The sequence below is a fragment of the Bison bison genome, unplaced genomic scaffold (assembly GCF_000754665.1).
Source record: "Bison bison bison isolate TAMUID 2011002044 unplaced genomic scaffold, Bison_UMD1.0 scf7180017864329, whole genome shotgun sequence".
NCBI lineage: Eukaryota > Metazoa > Chordata > Mammalia > Artiodactyla > Bovidae > Bison > Bison bison.
This window is the reverse complement of record NW_011494901.1, coordinates 7,092,738-7,107,772: the sequence shown is the minus strand read 5'-3', so window position 1 is coordinate 7,107,772 and position 15,035 is coordinate 7,092,738. Positions and strand designations below refer to the sequence as shown.

Genomic DNA, 15,035 nt, shown 5'->3' with positions numbered 1-15,035 from the left:
ACTACTTTACCAACAAATGTCCATTTAGTCAAGGCTATGGTTTTTCCCGTGGTCATGTATGGATGTGAGAGTTAGACTATGAAGAAGGCTGAGTGCTGAAGAATTGATGCTTTTGAACTGTGGTGTTGGAGAAGACTCTGCTAGTCCCTTGGACTGGAAGGAGATCCAACCAGTCCATTCTGAAGGTGAACAGCCCTGTGATTTCTTTGGAAGGAATGATGCTAAAGCTGAAACTCCAGTACTTTGGCCACCTCATATGAAGAGTTGACTCACTGGAAAAGACTCTGATATTGGGATGGACTGGGGGCAGGAAGAGAAGAAGACAACAGAGGACGAGATCGCTGGATGGCATCACTGACTAGATGGACGTGAGTCTGAGTGAACTCCTGGAGTTGGTGATGGACAGGGAGGCCTGGCGTGCTGTGATTCATGGGGTCGCAAAGAGTCGGACATGACTGAGTGACTGAACTAACTAACTAACTAAGATGCATTTGAAGAGTTGAGAGGCTTTAAGAATAAATGATTCAAGGCTAAAATGATCCCCATATATAACTCAAATTGACATGAATAAAAATAAAATCGTATCAACAAATATAACAAAAAGCTATGACAAGCTACTGAAGACAAAGTACGATATATAAAATACAGCCTCTGGGAAACCTGGAATTGACTAACAAGATAATCCAGGTAACTGAAGCTTCATTTTGAAATATTCATTTCAGGTTTGAGCATTGCATTTATCTGCTTCGTCATAATACTGAAATGTGGTAACATAAAGATTAAAATTATTACCTTAATAAAGAGTAAATTACTACTACCTGTCTATGTTAACAATTTAGAACTAAATCTCTTAACATTTCATAAATGACACGATGTCCCTACACAAAGTAAAAGATTTCTTCAGTCTAATTTTTATTTGCTGGATACAAAGTATGCTTTTAGGCTGGTTTAGAGACCATAGATTTACAGCCTGTGTATTTTTTGTATTGAACTAGATTCAACATTTAGCCAGAATCACTTTGAACTTTCTTTCAGAAAGTCTGAGAATTATTTCTCCTTCTGGATACTCACTTCTCCTTCTGCTTTCTCATTTTCGTATGAATACATTCTCTCTTTTAAATGATTCCATTTCTTGATTAACTCCTTGTTTCTTTTCTCCAGCATCAGACCTTGTTTCTCATATTTGGCCTGAAGTTTTCTCACGATCCGCTGAAACTGGTCTTGGATGCTAACGACCATCTTCTCTTTACTGTCGGCTCCCAGTTGCTATGGAGCAACATGTTTTCACTCTGGAGTTGAGGTAATCTCTCCTCTAAGGATTCCTGATTTCCAAGGTATGTATTCACTTTGCCTTGTTCATTCTGATACATGTGTTCAGTTTCCTGCTTTTGAAACTCTGATTGGCTTAGATCCCTCTGGACACATTCTAACATCAAAGTCTTTTCTCTAAGATCATCTCTCGCGTGATGCAGCTTGATTTTCAGCTTTTTGAAGATATTTTTCACTGTAGATAGTTGCTGGGTAAGTGTCTCCTTGTTATCTTTTAGATTAGCCACATCATACTTCATTTTGTCCCGCAAGCATAACCACTCATCTCTTGCTCTCTGGAAGGCAAGTTCCAGATCTCTTTTTGATGTCTGACCTTGATCATGTAAGGCAACACCCAGTCTAGAACGGTAGGATTTCACTTCCGTTTCCAGTCTTTGTTTACTTTCTTTTTTGTTCACCAGCTTAGAGTTTAGCAGCATATTCTCAGCTGTCAGAGCATTAAGCTGGCCTGTATAGTGGGATATAGTCTTTGTTAACGTTTCCTCATTCAGTTTTATTGCCTTTTGAAGATCATCATTCTTTACTTTGAGAATTTCAATGTCCTCAAAATAGTTCTCTTCCTTTTCCCGGTGCTGATTTTTCAGTGCATCTATCTCCAGTCTTAGCATGGCAATTTCCTCCTGCAGCATGTGCTTTTTGTGCAACAGGTCTTTTGTTTGTTCACACTATCATAAACCTAAGTGAAACAAAGGAGATTTTTAGCTAGTACTCAGTAAAGTGATATTCCATGATTTCTATGGAAATGAAAGACTAACTTGTATGTTTATACAATGAAAAGACTGCACCAAGTGTGTCTCCAACAGGAAAAAATAAGGTTCAATTCAATTCTCAGACTTTATATAAGCAGAAATTCCCAAAGCTTCAATAATTTAATGGAAGACAGTGAGTCCAAGAAAGTAAAATAAAAAAAAAAAAAAATCCCAAGAGACTTTTCAAGAAGCTCAGAACTGGAAAGGCTTCCCTCTGAACTACAATAAACCCAGAAGGCTTAAAATAAAAGATTCATAGATCTGACTACACTTAAAAATTGCATCTGATGTGGAATATTTATATAATGGAAAACTAGTAAGGCATAAAAAAGAATGAAATAATGCTATTTGTAGCAACAGGGATGGACCTAGATATTATCACCCTAAGTGATGTAAGTCAGACAAAGACAAGTATTATATCATACTGCTTATATGTAGAATCTAAAATGAACTTATTCATACAATAGAAAGAGACTCATAGACACAGAAAACAAACTTATGGTGACCACAGGGGAAAGCAGCGTAGGGGAAGGGATAAACTAGGATGCTGGGATTAACATATACACACTAGTAGATATAAAATAACCAACAGAGATATACTGTACAACATAAGGAACTACTTAATATTCTGCAAGAATCTGAAATGGAATATGTGTGTACATGTGAGCATGTGTGTGAGTGAGTGTGTATGTGTATTAGTCACTCAGTCATGTCCAACTCTTTGGGACCCCATAGACTATAGCCTGCCAGGCTCCTCTGTCCATGGAATTTCCCAGGCAAGAATACTGGAATGGGTAGCCATTTCCTTCTCCAGGCTGCTGCTGCTACTGCTGCTAAGTTGCTTCAGTCGTGTCTGACTCTGGGCAACCCCATAGACTTCAGCCCACCAGGCTCCCCCATCCCTGGGATTCTCCAGGCAAGAACACTGGAGTGGGTTGCCATTTCCTTCTCCAATACATGAAAGTGAAAAGTGAAAGTGAAGTCGCTTGGTCGTGTCTGACTCTTAGGGACCCCATGGACTGCAGCCTACCAGGCTCCTCTGCCCATGTGATTTTCCAGGCAAGAGTACTGGAGTGGGGTGCCATTGCCTTCTCCACATTCTCCATGGGATTTTCCCAACCCAAGGACTGAACCCAGGTCTCCTGCATTGCAGGCAGATTCTTTATACTCTGAACCAGCAGGGAAGCCCCATTTATATAATATATACATATATATCTGAATCACTGTGCTGTATACCTGAAACTAACAGAATATTGTTAATCAACTATAATTCAATAAACAACACCACTTGCTAGGTTTATAAACACTGCATTTGATACCTCCTACACATCTACTTCACAGTAAGAGCCTTAACTCTGTATAAATAGACTAAATTTTATACAAAAGTTTTTCCTTGAGAATATGCTATCTTCTAACTTTTTAATAGGCAATTACAAAAGTTACACCTATTGACAACTGTACTAGACACTTCTACAAACATTAATTAACTCATTAGCTGTAATTATTCTGGAGAGGCAAAAGTTAAAAATATGAGTAAGCTACAGCCTTTTCACCATGTCTTTGGACTCTACTACTTGCTAAGAGTCAGACACGACTGAGCGACTTCACTTTCCCTTTTCACTTTCATGCACTGGAGAAGGAAATGGCAACCCACTCCAGTGTTCTTGCCTGGAGAATACCAGGGACGGGGCTGGTGGGCTGCCGTCTATGGGGTCACACAGAGTCGGACATACTGAAGCGACTTAGCAGCAGCAGCAGCAGCAGTCTTCTTACATCAAACCACATGTCTCTAGTACAAACATATCAATACAAAATAAGCTTCCTATTTCATTCATGGTACATACACTAATGGTAAATAAGCTAAAATTTAGAAAGCTCTTAAAAAACTATGAGATTATTTGCTGCTGCAATAAATTTCATTATCTCTCCATGTTTAAAATAGTAAGATGGGGAAAATACAATAAAAAACACTTAATAACTATCACTAAATATATATTATGCCATATCTATCACTGTTCTCAAAAGTTCCTTGTACTGAAATAGGACACTCACAGAGCAGAGTGCTCATTTTCTCACAAGTAGAAAAATCACATCCAAAATGTGGTCTCTGAACTGCCTGTAGTTTCCTCCTTATCATTAGGGGAAGTGATAAACTAACCTAACGATCAATCGAGGAAGTGAAATCATTACCAAAACCCAGAATATCTTTAATTGGTAGCGAGAGTTCCCCCCCATCCCTTGGTGCGGGGGAGGCACTTTTATAAGTTTATTCTAAAGAAATAACTTTTTAAAGTGTTCAAAAGTGTTTTTACACTGATGTCGCAGTTTTTACAAAATGAAAAACAGTAAATGATGTGAAAAGGTCCTTGACAGGGTATTGGTTAAAGAAATGACAGTGGAGCCAAGAATGGACTCTGATTCAGACACTGAAGGTGTCTGCACTCCATGCACTACATGCATGGAGTGATGGACACATTCACTCCAAAGCAGAAGGACTTGGTCAGGTAGCAGTCGATGGTGAACCATACATGGTCTTCCTTGCCTAAACCACAATCAGGGTGCCGGCTCCTCCAAGATAGTCACAAAAATTTGAGATTGATTCCTATGGAAAATATTAAAGGCCTCTCCTTGGATGAGGCCATCGTATGTCACTCCCTGACTGCTCTAGACAAATGGATTTGAATTATAAATACTACTTTCCTGACCTCTTCCCGAGAGCTTTTTGTTGTGGGAGATCTGCTGCTAGGACCTCGGGGATGGGACGCAGTCCATGTTTGAGAGGGACATTGGGTGTGGAAGCAAATTCCTCTGCTGTGAGATGCCACTCGAGAACTCTGCAGAAGGAAGGGCAACCAACTTTAAGAGGGTCTGGTTTCTACCAACTTCTGGAAAAAAATCCCTGCATCTCTCGAGGACAACAGTTAACACCTGTCCTTGAGGTGTGGTAAGGAAGAATGCAGCTGGGAAAACTGGAGCCAGCTCTGAGCTGTTCATGGGGCAGGTGGACTGGAGGGCTTATGGGCACAGAGGGAGGGGGGTCTATGACCCTCAGCCATCTGCCAGATTGAAGGCCAGAGGCAAGTTGATGTAAAATTAGGCACGATGGTCCCTCCCAGTGCCCCTTCTCTTCTAGACCTATTCACTCATGAATGGTCTGTCAAGGCTGAAGGATCGGTTGCTTGAGGTGGGCTGAGAGCTTAACCTCCAGTTTCTACACCATTCTCAATCCTGTGGTTTCTCAGGATCTATTGTGTGAGCTACTGATGTGACCTCTTCCTCCCTCTGCTTGAAAAAGTGCACCCAGCATGTCAGGATCATACAATTCTTATTTCTGGCCTTGTTACTTTGGGAACTTTGAATTTCTTTTCTTTTGTTTTTAACAGTTAACCTAAAATTTCCTATAACACTAAACAAAATGACACTAAATAAATGGTATTTTTTTAAAAAGGGGATATTATAAGTAATATTGATAAAATCATGTTAGAAACTTGAAATTTTCACCAAAGATTACTCTACCTGATTCAGATTATTTCTCTCAGTCTTCACTTTCACTTCTACTGCTTGGAAAGTGAGTTCTAGGTGCTGTTTCACTTCAACTTCTTTACTATATTGGTCTTCTTTTCTTCTTAAATGCTCCCTCATTTTTTCATAAAACATCTCAGCATTTCTTCTATTCTCTTCTTCTTGCTTTAAGGTGAATCTGCAAAATTTAAAACTCTTCTTAGAAAATCATGATATTATTCACTGCTGCAATAACTTTTGTTCCCTCTTCACAATGTTTAAAATAGTAAACATGGGGGGAATACAATGAAAAACACTTAATAATGGTCACTGTTTTCAGACAGAGTGTTAAGAATAAAACTGCATAAATTCTATCCTAATTTTCTCTTGAGAAAAATGGCTACTTCATAAATCTGCTAATGGGAATGTAAAGTAATATAAACTTTCCTAAGAATAGTTTAGAAATATAGATTACAGACCATTTTTAAGTTCTCATACTTTGACCAAATTATACAATATTATTAAAGAAAATGTATTTAAAATAATTAGAAAGGTAGAAATGAATTTATAGAAAAGGTGTTTCCTTGCAGTATTAAATAGAATACATAAAAGTGAAAAAACAACTGAAAGTCAATTTGGTAAATATTTAATGGGGTTTCCATTATGGTGGACTTCTGTATGCTCGTGAAAATGATGATTTGGAAAAATATACACTAAGTTATTGGAAGCATTCACTGTTAAGAAAATGCTATATTATTTCCAAGAATTTCACACTCCACAATACTACTAACATTTTCTCCTCTGTAAAATCCTAGAGGATAAGTTAGTCATTATAACATGTCTACATCTCTGCAGTATTAAAGGAAACAATAGTTCAAATATTTTTTTAAAGCAAGGTGTACAGTACCTTAAGCTGCTGAGCTCTCGTTCCCACTCCACTTTCTGATGTTCTAACTGTGATTTCACTTCTTTCATTTCTGAGAGCTCTTTTTGTAGCCCACGAACCTTACTTTTCATCCTGTAAAATTCTCCTCTAAGTAGTTCACAGTGGCTTCTTTGAAAATCTACTAATCTTTCATGCAAAAGAATTGTATCCTGAATTTTCAACAAGCCAGCAGAACCTGCATGATGAAGAAAACAAAGATAGAAACAAACAAAAATTTATGTGAGTAATTTTTGAGTATAAAGGACTGTGCAATTCACGTTCACTCATCCATGCCCTGAACAAGTATTAAGGGTCTATAATGTGGAAGATATTATTCCAAAGCTCTGAAAATAAAACAGATGCCCCTGGGTTTTGTTTAGCTTGAAGTCTAGTAGAAGACAAAGAAAAATAAAATAATTATGAGTTCAGATAGATACTCTAAGAAAAGAGAGTTCTATGATCATATAACAGAACTTGACATAGACTGGGTCCAGGAAAGATTTCTCTGGGGAAGAGATGTCACACTGAGAAATGAAGGATGAGCAGAAAGTAGTAAGTAGAGTAGGAAGAACAACCCTGTGGACAGTCTGCAGCTGCCATTATGTTTTTAACCAAGATAGAGTAAACAGCTACTGATTTACCTTCCTGAGTGGAGCGAGCAAAAACAACACCTACAAAATACATTAAACAATTATTTTCATGATAAAGGACTTCAGGGAATGAAAGACAATCCTGGAAACACATGAGGTTAGCCTAAGGAATGCCCAGCTCACTGCCTTGAGAGAATTTCCAGGCCCCAACACAGGGAGAAGGAATGGAAGCTGAGTTAGCCAGACTTCCTGACAGGAGGTGATGAAGCTGACAGTCTGGTGAACCAAAATGGGCAGAGATCACAGATTAGAACCATAGAGAGGAGAGAGGGGAACAGAGAGAAAAAGGACCCTGGAGATCTGAGGAGGAGCCCCTCGGGTATTCAGCAGAGGAAGGAACAGAGCCCATCTGGGAGAAACCACCTGAGACCAGGAAGAAACCATCTGAAAAGACTATAGGAACCTGTGACTGGTGCTCACTCAGTCCCAGGAATTCTATCTATTCTCATGAGCTGCTGCTGCTGCGGCTAAGTCGCTTCAGTCATGTCCGACTCTGGGCGACCCCATAGACAGCAGCCTACCAGGCACTGCCATCCCTGGAATTCTCCAGGCAAGAACACTGGAGTGGGTTGCCATTTCCTTCTCCAATTCTCATGAGCTAGGCTGGAAAATTCCTAGATTTTCCTAGCAGAATGAACAGAGTAGTCAGCAAGATCTTGCCCCCAAGGCAGGAAATAATCAGTCCTAGCCCCAGAGCCCCTCTGGATGCACCTATCGAATCATGAGCAAGAGCCAAAGAAGGATCTCTGGAAAACTCTCAATATTTGGAAACTAAATCACACGGGTCTAAATAACCCTTGGATCAAAAAGGTAATGAAAAGAGAAAGTACAAAGTATTTTGAACTGAAGGAAAATGAAAATGTTAAGACCAGCAGACATTTTAGGGAACTGACAAGCTGATTCTAGAATTCATGTAGAAAGAAGGGTGAAAACTAAAACCAGATGGAACCACACAATTGTGACCTTTAACCACGCAACAAAGAGAGGCAACAGTTGGGCTTGAAGCAAGGGGGTAGCATGATGAGACCTGAATGTTTAAAAATAGGCAATAATTACAGTTGCTGTGCAGACTGAGGTTCTGCCAGGTAGAGTGGCATGGAAAGAAGTCCTGAGATTATTTCAGTTACTCTAGGAGGAAAATGATGCTGACCTGACCGTGGGTGAAGGCATAGGAAAGAAGAAGAGTCAACAGAAGGTACAGTGAGTGAGAGTATCATAGGCCTGTGTCTCAGAGTATACACTCACTTTCATATCCTTTTAATGCAAATCAAACTTCTGAGATGCACAGCACTGTAATATATCCCTGGCTCTACAGCAGTACTGACAAGGTGTGCATATATCACTACTCTATACACAGACAGGCTTTCCATTAACATTTACACTGCAGTCCTACCTTTACACCCCACGTTGAGAGGTTCTATTTGCAACATGTAATTCGTAGAGTAAAGCACGTCACCATCCTCAGAAACAGTCTCGGACGACTGAGTTAAGTCATCCAGTTCATTCACATAATTAATTTGTTCTTTGACCTACACAGAGGAGCCTGGTAGGCTGCAGTCCATGAGGTCGCTAAGAGTCAGACATGACTAAGTGACTTCACTTTGACTTTTCACCTTCATGCACTAGAGAAGGAAGTGGCAGCCCACTCCAGTGTTCTTGCCTGGAGAAACCCAGGGACAGGGGAGTCTAGTGGGCTGCCATCCATGGGGTCGCACAGAGTCGAACACGACTGAAGTGACTTAGCAGCTTAGCAGACCTACACATAAACAATACTGTTTCACAATGTCCTTAAAATCTATATAAATACACCAAGTGTACAGAGGTGATAAATCTCTGTATCAAAACAAAAACAGACATTTCTTAAAAGAAGAGATTTTTATCAAAAGAATAACTTTATAAACAGTGTTTCTAAATGATGTGTTCAAAGTAAACTTCCCTACAACAAAGGAAGATTTCCTATTTTACCACTATTCCTTTGACAAAGTATTTTTGACAAGGACAGTATTTTTGAAAGTTCATTTTTTTTTTTTAACTATACTTTCTTCTTTTCATATGGTGTTTTCCTTGCAGGCCTAAAAGAACAAAGGATTCTTTTCAGGCTAATATTAAATATTCAAAAATACAAACAATACCTCAACTTTTCTTTTTTATATAAACCCTTTGCATTGGCAAGTAATTGTCTATAAAGGATGCAGAAATAAATAAGAGCAGCATTAAAGAACACAGAAAATATGTCAGTAATATTAATAAAGTATTAAAGTTAGATCCAAGGAAAAGGAAAAACATAAAGTTACTTGCATTGTGTAATAGGAAACAGTATACTAGTGTTTTTGGCACCTGTTCTTTTCCATAAGAACTAACTTTTATGGCAATACGACCTATCTGGGAGGTATTTCTTCAGTTCTTCTAAGAAAGGAATCCATTTGAATAACCAAGATATTAGCTTTTTGAGGACTTCCTATGCATTGGCCATTCATTATTAGAAGCACCTGACATGTCCTAAAGGCATTTTCATCCCCACAATCATTCTGGGAGATAGGTATAGGAAGAAATGGAGCTCACAAAGGCTGAGGAACTTGCCCAAGCCCACTCATCATGTCACCAACAAACCCAGAATTCAAAGCCACGAAGTCTGGCTTCTACACTGCTCTTCCAAAATACGCTGAGAAAGTAATACTGAAAAGTCTTTTTAAGTAATACAATAGCAAATGAATCTATAGTATTATTTCAGGTCTAGCTATAGCTATAAATAATGATTTCTGAATCTTAAAACATATTTCTCAAAAATTAAAAAGACTTCAGAGGTAGGCAAGCCTGCAAATCTACTGTCAATAAAGTTTTGTTTTCTGTAAAGAAATTCATCAATAGGCATTCATTCACCCATTCTGCTGTTTCTTCATGCATCTGATGTACATGTATTGAGCACACAATATGTGTTAATGACACGCTTAGTAAAGGAAGCACGGGTTTTGTCATTTAGATCTTTATCATGCAAAAGGAATAATTTGTGAAAGATTGTTAATAATGTTTTTCTATTGAATATAAACAAAATATTTCCCTTTTCCCTGGAATCTATAAACAACTATGAAGTTAATATGATGTGATGTTTCAGAGCACCTTACAAAATCATAGCTACTCATCATGTTACTGTCAACTAGAATCATCAAGGAATGACCATATCCTATTCAGTATAGCCTAAGTGTTTGTAAATTCACAATTATGTATTTTTGAAAATCTATATATGATAGAATTAATTTAAGCAATCATCTGCATATTCCATTACATAGAAATATTACACTTCAGAACCAATGAACAAGCCCTTACCATAAAACTACACGTGAACAGAAGTAGTATGTACAATTAGTTCACTGCAATAGTTTAAAGACAATGTCATACAATCAATAAGCTTTCTAGTATTGGAAATGCAAACAAGACTAAACTAAATAAACACGCCATCTACTGGCTCATTTCCAATAGCATGCTGCTGCTACTGCTAAGTCACTTCATTCGTGTCCGACTCTGTGTGACCCCATAGACGGCAGCCCACCAGACTCCCCCGTCCCTGGGATTCACCAGGCAAGAACACTGGAGTGGGTTGCCATTTCCTTCTCCAATGCATGAAATTGAAAAGTGAAAGTGAAGTCACTCAGTAGTGTCTGACTCCTAGTGACCCCATGGACTGCAGCCTACCAGGCTCCTCCATCCATGGGATTTGCCAGGCAACAGTACTGGAGTGGGGTGCCATTGCCTTCTCCCTCCAATAGCATACATACTCTAAAAGCTCCCTTCTTAACATAAAACAAGTAACAACTGTGAACTCCACATTCCTCTTCAGTTACCATCCAGTTCTTCATTGCCTATCCCAATAACATTCCCTACTGAATGTTTAGGTGTATTCATTACAGTCCAGCTTGTCCAAGGGGACTATTTACTGAAAGGACTTCCTGGCCAAAGGTATTGGTCCTCACCTTAACCTTTCAGCAGTGTTTATCCACTAGAGTTGAGCAATCTCTTGTCTTGGCCTGAGCACTCTATAATGCTGCTCTATTTCTAGAAGAAGTATTCAGTGCTAATATTTCTTTCCCTACAAACAAGGAATCTGGAGAATGTACCTGTCATCAACCCGATCCACTTCCCTTAAAATGCTGTCATCATTCACATGCAGCAGACCACCAGTCAGGTCTTTTCAAATATTGGTGCAATCACACTTTCTTCCGGCGTCCATTTGTCATCATTCTTTTTCTTTACTTCCTTCCTGTGCAAACCAGGATCTCTACTTTAAAAAGTCCACAAAAAAGCCAATGTTTTCTAATAATTCAACTGATAAAGAATAAAAAAACAACCAATTCGTATAAAATTCCAACTCTTACCCATCTTAAGTCATTGATTAATTCACAAGACAGTTATAGAGTACCAACCATATGCAAGAAAACAAATTCTTCCTTCAAACGCAGATATGATTATGTACAATATGATATATAAAACTTGACATATGAAAGTGATAGGTGAAATAAGGAAGGATTTGCAGAAGAAGTGAAGAGAGGAGGTCATGAGAAACAGAAAAGGGAGAAAATCATTCTACTTGGAGATTCAAATGTGAACACAAACATCAGGCACAGGGCATCTGGGTTCTTTCTGAGGAACCTGGAAGGAAGAGCACAAAATACATGGAAGAGAATAGAGAGATGCATCTGGAAAGACACTGAGAAGAACCTCAAGGGCTACACTACAAACCTGGAGTCCACTGGCTAAATGCCTTGACTCTTAGACATGGGAGTCATAAGTAGATTTACACTATATTTTTTGTTTTGCTTCTAAATATAATAATGGTGAATTTAGGGACTTCCCTGGTGGTCCAGTGCTTAGGACTCCACCTACCAATAAAGGGGGAAGGTGTTCCATTCCTGGTCAGGGAAGACCCCGCATGCCATGGCGCAACTAAACCATGCTACACAGCTACTGGAGCCAGCACCCTAGAGCCCACACTCAGCATCAAGAAAAGACACCACACTGAGAAGCCCAAGCACTGTGGCAAAGACCCAGCACAGCCAAAAATAAATGAAAAAAAGAATTCACAGAAAAAAGCCACATTTAATTTAGGTGGTATTTTAAATGACATGAGGCATATATACCATGAAAGAAGGAACCAAGGAAATATTTGGCCAGGGGAGGAGAGCTCACTTTTAAACCACCCGCATGATGCGACAGCAGCATCACGGCTGAAAGACCGTTGCCTCATTGGTTCTCCTGCCACCATCAGCAATTTGGCCTCCCTCCATGGACAACCTCAAAGTACTAGGAGAGAAAAACCTGTCAGCCAAGAGTACTCTTTCCAGAAAAGTTGTCTTTCAGAAATGAAAGAGAAATAAAAACTGTCCCAGACAAAGCAAACCTGATGGAGTTCATCACCACTAGTCCCGCCTCATGAGAAATGCTGAAAGAAGTCCTCAAACTGAAATGAAAGGATGTTCATTAGTGACAAAACAAATTTAAATATACAACACACTGATTAAGGCAAATATGCAGTCAAATCCAGAATACTCTTATATGTAACATGGTGGTATGTTAACAAAGGAACTCTAGTAATAAGGCTAAAGGACAAGAATATTCAAAATAACCATATCTCTAGTAAAATATAAAATCTGTACATCACAAACATTAGCTCAAGTTAGAAATTATTTTATAGGAACATAACAAGGGATGTGCTGTTAAATATTGATATAGGATTACCTATCAGAACCCTCATTCGGCATAGCAGGAAACTCCTGGTTGCTGTTTCCTCCACTCTTTCTCCGCTGAAACAATCCACTCTCATCAGCAGCATCACATATGTTCTCTGATAGTTCCACTTCACTACTTTTGTGTTTCTTTTCTTCTTCAACCTTTAATGGAAGTTTGACACTAAGAATAATCGCTATGTAGTGATTATAAAGACCTTTGTTTTCAATTTTATTATTTGATTCAGTGCTCACCCTGAATTTAAGTGATAAAAATATTTTGGGGTTTATTTTAATTTTATCACTTACAAGTCACTGAAATTTTTGTAAAATCTGCTCCTTTCTGTTTGAGGAAAAGACAATTTCCCCAAAATTTCAAAAATGGCTTTCTTAATAAGATGCAATTATTCATATTCAGTCTTCCCCATCTGATGGGCAGAAACGATGAAATAAAAAGACAAAGACACAAAATCTGTCCTCTTTGGTCTTTACTACCTGGATTTTCCATTAAACAGCCAGATATAGAGGATGTGACACCTTCGCACCTCAGAAAGGAAACAATCTTCTCTCTGCACTAAAGCTATTCTTTCCCCTCTGCCTTTTACAATTCTTTTTTCACTTGGATCCAGGAGATAGCAAAAAAGTGACAATGTTCACTAAATTAAATGAAGCAGAGTTTACCAAAACACAAGGAGCAGAATGAAACTGAGGAGTTGTTAGGTAGTGCAGAATTCTGGAATATAAGTAATGTCTCCCAATTCTACATTCAATAACCATCAAAACTTACAGCTAGAGGGTATAGAGATAATTACCTAGCATTGCCCCACTATTTACCAAAAACAGCAATAAAATCAAAAAAATGTTCAAGGTTTTGTTTAAGGCCCTAATCTGGCACTCCCTAGCATTTTATGGCACCAAAAAAGATGATACAATTCTGGAACGTTGAATGTTATATATTACCAAATGAATTCATCAGATTAATCAGATAAGTTAAAAGCATGACTGTGGCACAGTAACTCAATGCCTTAGTTGGGGGTAGGGCTCATCTCCTTTTTTTTTTTTTTTTAAACGGGAGAATACATAGAGTTTTTTTGTTTCTTTTTTTGTTTGTTTGTTTTGTCTTTTTGTGTGTTGTTCAAACTCAGTCAAAGCACCTCTTACACAAAACAGCAAACAAACAATTTTAAAAACCTATTACTGAAGAAAGAAAAATCTCACAGCATCTCAGAACTCAGTCTTCTCCTTTGTAGATAAACACTTATTATTTTTTTTTCTTTTTTGCTCAGGGTTTATACTACCTATGGGCTTCCCTGGTGGCTCAAATATTAAAGAATCCACCTGCAATGGGGGAGACCTGAGTTCAATCCCTGGGTTAGGAAGATCCTCTGGAGAAGGGAACAGCTAGCTGCTCTGGTATTCTTTCTGGCCTGGGGAATTCCATGGGCAGAGGAGCCTGGCAGGTTACAGTCCAAGGGTTTGAAAAGATTTGGACATGACTGAGTAATTATCACACACACATGTACACACATGGGTGCACATACACACACACACACACACACACACACACTACACTATTTATGTAATAAAATCACACATGTCAAATCTTTCTACATTTTAGTAAACAACATAATGGAAAGGTCTGTCTCAAAAGAAACATCTGAGAGTGCTGATTAAAGCATATGTGGGAGCACATGTATTTATTATTAAAAAGATCCTGAAGAGGCCATGCTGGAAATCTAAGTGCCCAGTGATTGCGGAAAGCAGAGAAGATCACACATAGTCAACCACAATGAAGAGATTAGAGGGAACACATGTTCATGTCCCATCTCTCAGTCAGTGCTTTCTTCCCATTCTATGGAAATATAACTTATATTTAACCCAACAGTGTTAAAGGGGGAAAAAAAAAAAAAGACGCAAAACCCTAGCTGATTATTCTTCTTAAGCAATTTCCTTGGTGCTTATTCTAGCTCAAAAGACCACATGGTACATAGGTAAATGAGTTTCCCAGTCCATATGAAGACTGACGGAGAAGAATTAGATATGAAAATTGATTGAAGGATAAAAGCCATGAAAATAGTTTCCTGAATTCCTGTTATTGAGGTAATAATTGATTTCTACAAAATTACCTCTTTGGATGACCCCACTTTATCCATAAATGGAAAAT

General features: G+C 38.5%; 1 pseudogene; it reads right to left on the bottom strand.

Moving 5' to 3' along the window:
- Positions 1 to 1,014: 1,014 nt before the first annotated feature.
- LOC104998465 overlaps positions 1,015 to 15,035 on the bottom strand; it is a 60,478-nt pseudogene continuing 46,457 nt past the window's right edge.